Below are 9802 nucleotides of genomic sequence, written 5' to 3'. Positions count from 1 at the left end.
TAGTTGACAAGTAAAGACTATTCAACAGCTCCTAGCATAATACCCTCGTGTAATTGGTGAATTTGATAAATATGAAAAAAATTCCATATGAGTCTAAACTGTATGATGAATAAGTCGGACCCCGATATAAGGATAACAAGTTTTACTATCGTACCCCGATATAATGATTCGATAAATGTATGTAATTATCATGTATATTATATTATATAAGTACGATTTATAATGTTTACCAACGACGTCACGTTTCGGTATTATGCATAATCGCCGGTAAAAGGGATAATCTTTTAGTACTTATTAAATTAACCAACAACGCTTGGGTACTATGCGTAATCACCGATAAAAGTAATTGATTTATCAAATTTACCAACGAAGCTTTGGTACTGTGCTTAGTCACCTGTAAAAGGGATCAATTTAGGAATATTTATCAAACTCACCAATATGTTCGGTGATTATGCATAGCAACCGAATATTATGCATAATAACAGGTATTAACCGGTATAATGATTTATTACATTTACCTTAATATATATATACCGGACCATAGAGGATTAATTCTGTATCTTTGAGCCTATGAGTAGAACTTGAAGAATAACTTTGTTGTTGTGTTGGCATCAATAAAAGTAAAATAGACAAGAGGCAATCAATATCAATGCAGAAAAATCGGATTTAATATCCCCAATAAACCATAATTAAACTTTTTGTTCACTTTTTACATCGTTAAGCGTCTCAACACTCATCAAGAAAAGTACAAACACAAGGCTCGTCATTTGATTCTGTTGCGTTCGCGCACTCAACTATATCCCCAGAATAAATATTTTTCTTGCAATATTGAAAGCAAGGATGTTCCGCAGAGCAATCATCTGTAGCCCTCACTACACCTGCAAGAAACAACAAAAGTATATTTAAGGAAAACGAAAAGTACCTGCTTTTAATTTCTTTCTATAAGAACATGACCATTGATACATGCTCAGTCCATGGCCCACGGACGTAATGTGGACCTCGTAGTCATCTGATGTGGCCCGTGGCTCAAACACAATTTTGTAAAACTCAGCTAATCGGTACTTTTACATATCACTTCAACTTACTCAAGTGACCCGCGGCACATTTATAGATCACTGAAGTTGAGTGCTACACAGTTCTAGATCACTTTAGGGCCGAAGGTACGAATCCAGATTACTAAACAGGCTCGTGGCTCATTTCCTGATCACTTAAGTTATTTGCGGCAATGTGTTCGTTTACTTAAGTGACCCCGGAATATGTATATATCCCTTAACTAATCCACGGTGCTATTTCAGATCACTTAATTGGACAACAAACTCCCTTGAGATAACTTGAGACTAGGGGTCTTCAACGTTTTACGCTCGAGGGCCACATAAAAATTTTTTCGCGTTCTGCGGGCTACTCATTACCAACGTCTTTGGGGGGGGGTGCCCCCCCAAAGATTATATTGATTATTTAGATTGATCACAAACTAAATATATTTCAAAATATTTTTAAAAATTTGAACATTCAATTTAATTAATTTAAAAAAATATTAATTTTGAATGATTTAAAAAACCATTTCAAATTATAGTGTCAAAAAATGCCTTTTTGCTATTTTTCTTGCGCCTCCAATCAATCTCAGTGTGTCCCACCCCCTGCCAAAGGTTGATCCTACGTACGCTCAGATACGAAAAATTAAAGTGCGGCGCGTACTACATATTTTATTATTCCATTATGCAGCATTTCCATTTTAAAAAATTAAGCTGCTTGGGGGTAAGACCAATTATTTTAGGTATTTCTTTATTATGAAACAGAAAGAAAATGGATGATTTTTGTTTATACATGTAAATATACTGTATGTTGAATTAATTACGTATCAAATCAAAAAATATATAAATTTGGTTACTTACATTATGAATGCGAGTGGATGTAATTCCTAAATTAATGCGAAACTTGACATTGTTTTTGCTTGACTAAAGCTTCAATGTTAGTTAAAATGTGTGTTGTTGCTATTCGTAAAGTGTTAAAGTGTCCACCAAATGCCGATCATTCAGAAGTGTTCTCGTTTTTGCATTCTTCATTCGTCTAAACAACTGTTCACATATGTAAGGGCTGCCAAGTATAGAAGACATGAACAATTCATGTTTGCGACCGAAAACCATAATTGGTGGAATGTGGTTCCATTGGGTAGTCATAACCCTTCAAACCCCCTTCATCATGACCCTGCCAATTCCTTTGCAATGATAATATGCATGTTTTATCATATGCATGTTTACGTATTTCTGGATACTTTTCTTCGAGACACATACTTAGAATAAAAATCAATTAATGAAGGAATTTCAAAAAAACTTGCATTTAACTGCAGGGTCACATTGCAAATCTGCAAATTCTATTTGCAGTTCTGGTGGAACACTTTTGATATAGCGCGAGAATGGTGAGGGAAACATTTTCATAGAAATTTCGTTCTCTCGTGGAAAATCGGCTTCTGAATTCCATTCTCAGATTTGAAATGCACTGTAAGATCAAGTTGTAGATCTATTTACCAACTCCAATAATTTAGGAAAATGTATGCAGTTTTTGTTTTGCAAGGCCTTTTTAAGAAGCTAAATACTATACTGATCAGCCTGTCCTTGTTATAAACCTATATGAAGATGAGTGACTTTCTTTTTGCCGAAATCTTCGTTTTACCCTATTTTTGAATGATATTGAGTCAATCGATCGAAATGTTTTGGCGGGCCACGGGTTGACTTGAGACCCGGGCCCTACTTGAGACACATGGCCCGCAGCACGCTGGCGTTGTCATTCACAGCTGTGGCACACCAGATGTTCTTTACGACGCTTCGTTGGAACAGTTCGCACTTTATATAGCCTCTCCTACAATAAGGAAGGCTCTCCTGGATGTTTGTCCCTTCTCGGTTTATGTACAGGTTATATGTTTTGTCAAAACTCACAGGGACCTTCCTGTATCGCCGTTGTAGCAATGAGGCAACGTTGTACGAAAGCCTGGATAACTAAGCGGGGTTTTGAGATGTAGTTCGGAAAGAAAATTCACATTCCTCTGTGGGGAAATCAGTGGTTCGATTCCTCACAGAGGAATGTGAATCTCCTTTCCGAACTAAAATCTGAAATCTCCGCTTGATTATCCAGGATTTCGTACTTCCCGTGAACAACGGAGAATGACATCGTTTCTCTCTCGAGGTAACGTTGTTTCCTGATGCGAACCTAATGTCGAATATCACTTCGACAGAATCAGAAGTTTAAAGCTCGCGATACTGGCTCTATTTCGAGCCATTAGCCAGCATAATCACTTCGACAAATAATCGCAAAAGGCTAAGTACCGTGCCACGTTTACGTTTCCAAACTAATTCAAGTGGTCCGAATTCTTCCAAACGTTGTACGTCATAGATATAAATGCAATGTTAAGTTTTATATCAGTAGGGGGGAGGGGGGGGGGGAAATGGGGGCCGCTGGAGCAATAGGGCTCCATACTTACAATGGCTGCTCCACTTTGCTCCCATCAACATAAGGCAGCGATTCTCAACTTTTTTTGACTCGCGGAGCCCTTACAAGTAAAAAAATTCTATGGGGAGCCCCGTAGGCCAATTTTTTAATTATTCATCTAGTGATTTATTTTTAATGTTTAAAAATATTTATAATTGTTTTTTTTTTTTAATTTTACTGTTTCTTTTAATTTTCCTCGAGCTTCCGCGGAGCCTCTGGAGAGCACACAAGAAGCCCCAAGGGCTCCGCGGAGCACCGGTTGAGAACCACTGACATAAGGGAAGGCTCGCTAGATGGCGCTGAGTATTATGACGACGTTATTTTTCCTATGACGTCATCCCGTGATAAAAAATTTCAAAGAGGGATCTTTCTTAAATTACTGTTTGTAATTATTTTTCCCAAAGGGAACTTTCCCAAATTATCGTTTCCAATTTTTTTTTATTCATCCGTGTGGGGATTTTTCTTAAATTTTCGTTTTGAATATATTTTTCCCTGAAGAGGGATACTTGTCGTTCTCTCATCGTCACTAAATTTTCGTTTTTTTTTCTCATCAAATTTTCGTTCTAACGTCAACTTATTTAACGGGGAGATCTTTCCTAAATTACCGTTAACTTGAATTTTTCCGCAACTGTATGGACATTTTTTTTGATATGAGATCAATTTCAAATTAGTTAATAAACTAATGACTATGACTAATGTAACGACTATGTAAAAAAATAATTTCATCTTTTCTCACACGCTCTTGTCCACGTAGATGATGTCACCTTGGGTCGTTCCAAAATTATCGTTTTAAGGAGTTTTGTTCCCCAAGTCATGACGTGTTTTTCCCCATTGTCTACCCTTAAAACAAAGTGATTTTTCGGTTTCTTCAGGGAGCTTATTTCATCGTGAAGCAATTCTCAAAGGTAAGGTGAAATTTAAATATCGTTTGTTGTATGCACCATGTGTCCATGTATCCAGGCTTCATTTTTACGCAAACTTTTATTATTTTACATCCTCTCCGCCATTCGGGTTACAGTAGCATAAAGTTAGTTTTAGATGGAAAAACCCTCTATAGATTATTGAGGAAAAAAAGAAGGGAAAACTCAAATATATTTCTTCCATCTACTCTGAACAAAGGTGCCATGCATTTCGTAGGTCTCAACCTGTTCGAGACCGCGGGCCACTAAAAAAACATTTTGCTTTCCTATTTGTATCAGCATTTTAAACCTACTATCAATGGGCGCCACGTCTTCTGTGATCGACCTGATTTATTCAATTTCACCGTCATAGTTTCACAAAGAGTTTTGTGATCAACAAAATAAAAGTTCTTTTCTTCGGTTATTTGTATAACTAATCCTCATCAATAAAATTTGGATTTTTTATGGGAAATCAAACTCAAAAGAATAATTTTGTTATTTTTAATGAACATACTTTTAAAATTAAAGTTTTTCTTCAAATGTTTCATTTTTAGACTTGACGACTTGTTCGAGTTTGGGTGAATAATCGTGAATTAGCCAATGAAGTAATTTTAATCGACATCTAAATTTCACCATCACCATCAGAGGCGACAACCCTGATATCATCGGATTCACAGCTGGATCCAGAACTTCTTACGGATGAGGATGATGAGTGGGATGGAAACTTGTGGCCAAATCCAAACAAAGATCCACTAATGAACCCCACGGTGACTATGGTGTTGACTGAGAGGAAGATGACGCAATTAAAAGAAAATTCTACTTCAGTTAACTAATAGAAATAAATGTGTATCAAAAAGTATTTCAAAGCCTTTTGAAATTACTGCCATCTTGATTTTATTGTACACCATCTTAAAGTTCCTTCTTAGTTCCCCCCCCCCCCCCAATATTGATAAAAGCGTAGGTTTCGGATGGAAAGATTGAGGTTAATATTAAACGATGAACGAGCAACCACCTTGGGAAGTGATTCTCTCGACTCTCCGCTGACCTCTAATTTGTTTTTTGTTCCATGAAATCATACAATTTCGGATAAAATATTTTATTTCCTTCTATTTAATAGTCAGATCGCAGTTACGTTGCAGAGTTTCTTTAACATTAACAACTGCATACGAAAACCATTACTAATTTGCATGAGAGTTAGCGCGCTGGCTTATTCTTAATGAATGAACTACAGAACAATATCAAGGGTTTCTATAACATAGTTGGACTCTTTCCTTTGCCCTCTTCCCCTACAACATACATGATCAACTCATGACCCGCGGGCCAATTGTGACCCTCAGAGCAATATGATGTGACCCATAACCTCGAATCAAATTCGATTATCAATCGACATAAATATCAGTCAGAGGCAACTGACTTCAAATCTGAAGTCCCTCATCTAAAATTCTAATAAAGAGTTGCTATATCATAGAGAAAATATTTTGATGCAATTCGTAATGAATATGTGAAATGTCGAACACAAACGAATTATCTGAAGCAGCTGACTTCAAATCTGAAACCGAGTCCCTAATCCAAAAGTCTAATAAAGAGTTGCTATATCACCAAAATATTTTTTCTATGCAATTCGTAATGGAAATGTCGAACACGAACGAATTATCTGTAAAATCATAACCGCAGCGAAGGAAAAGGTGGATACATGGTGCATACAACAAACGGTATTTCCATTTCACCTTACCTTTGGGAAGTGCTTCGCGATGAAATAAGCCCGGAAGAAACCGAAAAATCAGTTTGTTTTTTGGAAAAACGATAGGGAAATCAGGTCATGACTTGGGAAAAAAACCCTTAAAACGATATTTTTGGAACGACACAAGGTGAACATCATCTATGCGGACAAGAGTGCGTGAGGAAAGAAAAGGTAAAGTTATTTTTTTACATAGTCATTCGTTTATTAACTAATTTGAAGTTGATCTCATATCAAAAAAAAAATTTACCATACAGTTGGGAAAAAAAATTCAAGTTAACGATAATTTAGGAAAGATCCCCGTTAAAGAAGTTAAAGAACGTCACAGAACGAAAATTTGATGACGAGAAAAAAAATCAACGATAAATTAATAACGATGAGAGAACGACAAGTATCCCTCTTCAGGGAAAAAGTAATTAAAAACTATAATGTCAGAAAGATCCACACACGGCTAAGTTAAAAAAGAAGTTACAAATGATAACTTGGGAAAGATCTCTTTGGGAAAATAATTACAAACAGTAATTTACGAAAGATCCCACTTTGAATTTTTTTTTATCACGGGATGACGTCATAGTAAAGAAATGTCATAATAATACGCAGCGCCATCTAGCGAGCCCCACCTTACCTCGATAGGAGCAAAGTTGAGCAGCCATCGTATAATTGGGGATCAAAATGGCAACCCCCTATTGTCCAAGTAGCCCCCTTATCCCCTACTTATGCAGTTATATATGGAATTGAAATCATTCCATTCTTTACAAGATATTGGTACCAAAATCTTACCGCTGGGTGTGTATCCTGGTTCGCATTCGCTGAAGACACGCACAACGAACTGTGTACCGATCACAAAACACACAAGGAGAAGAGCACGCATTGCCTTCATGCTGAGGATGCAGATCGGAATTTATCGATTTTATGCTGGAAAAAAAAAACGAAAACCCATCATTAGATCCTTGAAAATTTTATTCATAAACACCCAAACGCGGTTGTAACGACACTTCGGTTATAAAGTCAATAATTGGCGGTTCGGACTGATTCCCATGTGCTAATGAATCTCTTGATGAGTTAAGTAGTTTCCGGGTTATTATGCCATGCAATTTCTTCCTGACGTTTCGCCCACATCTGTGGCAGGCATCTTCTGAGGTTGAACGCACGTAGGTTTCTGCGACGATCGAGTGTCGTCGATGTGTTCTCTACATAGACTTCTGAATCTTAATCGTCTTTTGATAATCAAAAGGGTTGAAAACCAAAGAGGTCTAAGTGACTGGAGTGTAACTTTTCATAAAAACAGCGCGTTCTTTTCCTGAAACCTCCCAAATAATCAATCTTGATTGAACTAGTTTTTTTTTGGTCTAAGATACTTTTAGACCAGAAGTCGTTACCCTTTCCTAGTCGCGAGCACTCTGTACAAATCATCAAAACAAGATCATCCTTTTTGGCGATTTCGACACAACAATGCGTGGAATTATGATTTCAATCTCAGAATGGAATTTGTACAGGTTATTTAGGGGGAACGTCGATCAAGTGCTCGTGAGCACGAAATCGTACACGAACATCAAACACTCTTGGTGCTCACGAGCAACGCTTTGAGTATGCCTGCTAATTAGACTCTGAAGTGCAAGCAGAAAAGTATTTCAAGGGAAACTCATTTTACATTGGAGGAGCTTTCAGGAAAGAACTCTTTGTTATGTTTAAAAGTTGTGCTGCAGTGACTTTTCCCACATTGACTCTCGACGCCCACACACCTAGTGGAAAATTCAGAAAAATTTGCATATTGAACGTTTTTCGGTTATTCAGCAAAAATGAGCTCTCACCTGAAACTCTACAGAGATGTCGATATATGTCGGTGATAATGAAAGCGTTATACCCAATCTCGTTCATATTCCGCATTTATATATATTCGATGAGAAATTGCCACACACGTTATTACCGCAACATTGGTTTGGCAATTTTTGTGTGTGAACTATTCTACGTGTTCTCTATTCTATTCCAAAAACAATCGAAATTTCTTTGAGTGTGTTTTGAGTTACGTTTGTCGATGACTGATTGAAAACAGGTGATTCCCATGAACATATTTTAAAAAAGAAGCAATTACATGGTTGTTTCGTCAAGTAGCAACACTTACGTACGATATTATCACAAAGACGCACATAAAGACACGAAGTGGAAACTGTATAGAATTTCACAATATTGTTTAACCGTCCAGTGCAAAGGTGAGAGAATATTCAGTGAGTGCACGGGTTTTGGGTCCCACACACCCATCCTGAACTACACAGGGTGTCCGCTCTTATCGTTGCCCAATGGCTATTTCCTAAAACGTTGGTTTTAAGACGCGTATACATTAGCTCGCCGATCTTGCAACGTCAGACCCCCCTGCTGCTGCTCAAATCAGTGGCGCATTTATGGTTTCTTGCCGCCACTGGGGCTACATGGATTTTGGCCACCTGCTTCCGTTCTAGTTTAATTTCCTTGGCTTTCTTTCCTTTTTCAAACCAAGCACAACTCAGGTCTATCGTCATGTATGGGCAATTTACTACCTATTGAATTGTGGCGGAAAGGTAAGTTTTTATACCCAACAGTCTGAGTGCGTATCGAGTGTTGTGTCTGATTTTTCACTGTTGCCATCTATATTTCAGAAGTGAAGTGAGTGAACCGTTGTAGAATTTTATACCGCTTGCAGGTCTGTTGCTCTCTGTAGCGAGACTTTTTTTTAACTATGAGATCGACTTGCATTCGCGCCTCGAAGTTAGAAACCACAGAAAACAAACTTCGGCCGACCATGCTAATGTGGCGACGGTTAGGTTCGAACCCGGGACCTCGCAATGCGAGTCCGCCACTATGATCACTCGACCAATTTTCATGACTACTGTTTCTTGTCACTGACATCCTTGAACACTGTTTTAGTAATTTACATACACGCTATAGATCACTCTTAGTAATTCACTTATATGGTTCCTTGATTTATAGGTCACTGTTTTTTGATAGAGATTACACGAGCTATTATTTTGGCCATTCACATGATTGCACACGCTCTAAGTCACTCTTTTGCTCACGTGCTTGCAAATTCTTTAGTTCACTCACTGACCTAGTCTTCTTACTGTCTCGCAAAGACAGATTTATTTAGGGTTGTACAAATTTAGTCGTCCTTCTCCCTTCTTTTTCCTTGGCCATGATGCATTCCCTCAAATTTGCTTCCCCTTTGAACTTGCCACTCTGGGAACTGCTAAACCTCCGCCCCGTGAATACACCACTGATAATGAGGGACCTTGTGAGTGAGTGACAGAGGGAGCGACCCAGTGGGTGATAGAATGAGCTTCCTATAGTTATTGACAGAGTGACTATGTGAGTCACAAGATCTCTAGTGACAGGCCGGTTTCGTTCATTCATACATTCACTCGCTATTTGCTGATATGATCATTTATTCAGTGGTTCATTCACTCATTCATTCGCTTATTCACTCACTCGGTGACAGTCGGGGGGGGGGGGTCCGGGACAGTCCCGGTTTTTCCCGTTTTTTACACCAAGCTTACTTTAATTTTTATTCTTTATTGAAGTCAAAAAATGAAATTATTTTCCCACTGACAAAGTATGTTATTATAAATGAAATTATAAATTGTGTGCAATGCACGCATGACCATACAGCTCCGTGAGCGAAATTCCTAAGAAGGACGACCGAAAAACACGA

At 37.9% G+C, this 9802-nt stretch overlaps 1 long non-coding RNA gene across 1 annotated transcript; it reads right to left on the bottom strand.

Moving 5' to 3' along the window:
* Nucleotides 1–646: 646 nt before the first annotated feature.
* Nucleotides 647–7035, bottom strand: LOC149089074 (uncharacterized). Its single transcript, XR_016193573.1, has 2 exons — nucleotides 6901–7035; nucleotides 647–878 (listed from the first exon to the last, which is right to left on the bottom strand). It is a non-coding gene; the product is annotated as an uncharacterized LOC149089074 (long non-coding RNA).
* Nucleotides 7036–9802: the final 2767 nt, after the last annotated feature.

Source organism: Pholcus phalangioides, unplaced genomic scaffold (genome assembly GCF_987345545.1).
Source record: "Pholcus phalangioides strain wild (caught in Gottingen) unplaced genomic scaffold, Ppha-v1.0 ptg000002l_1, whole genome shotgun sequence".
In the NCBI taxonomy this organism is placed as follows: domain Eukaryota; kingdom Metazoa; phylum Arthropoda; class Arachnida; order Araneae; family Pholcidae; genus Pholcus; species Pholcus phalangioides.
The sequence above is the reverse complement of the archived record's forward strand: the minus strand, read 5'-3'. Positions and strand labels throughout refer to the sequence as shown.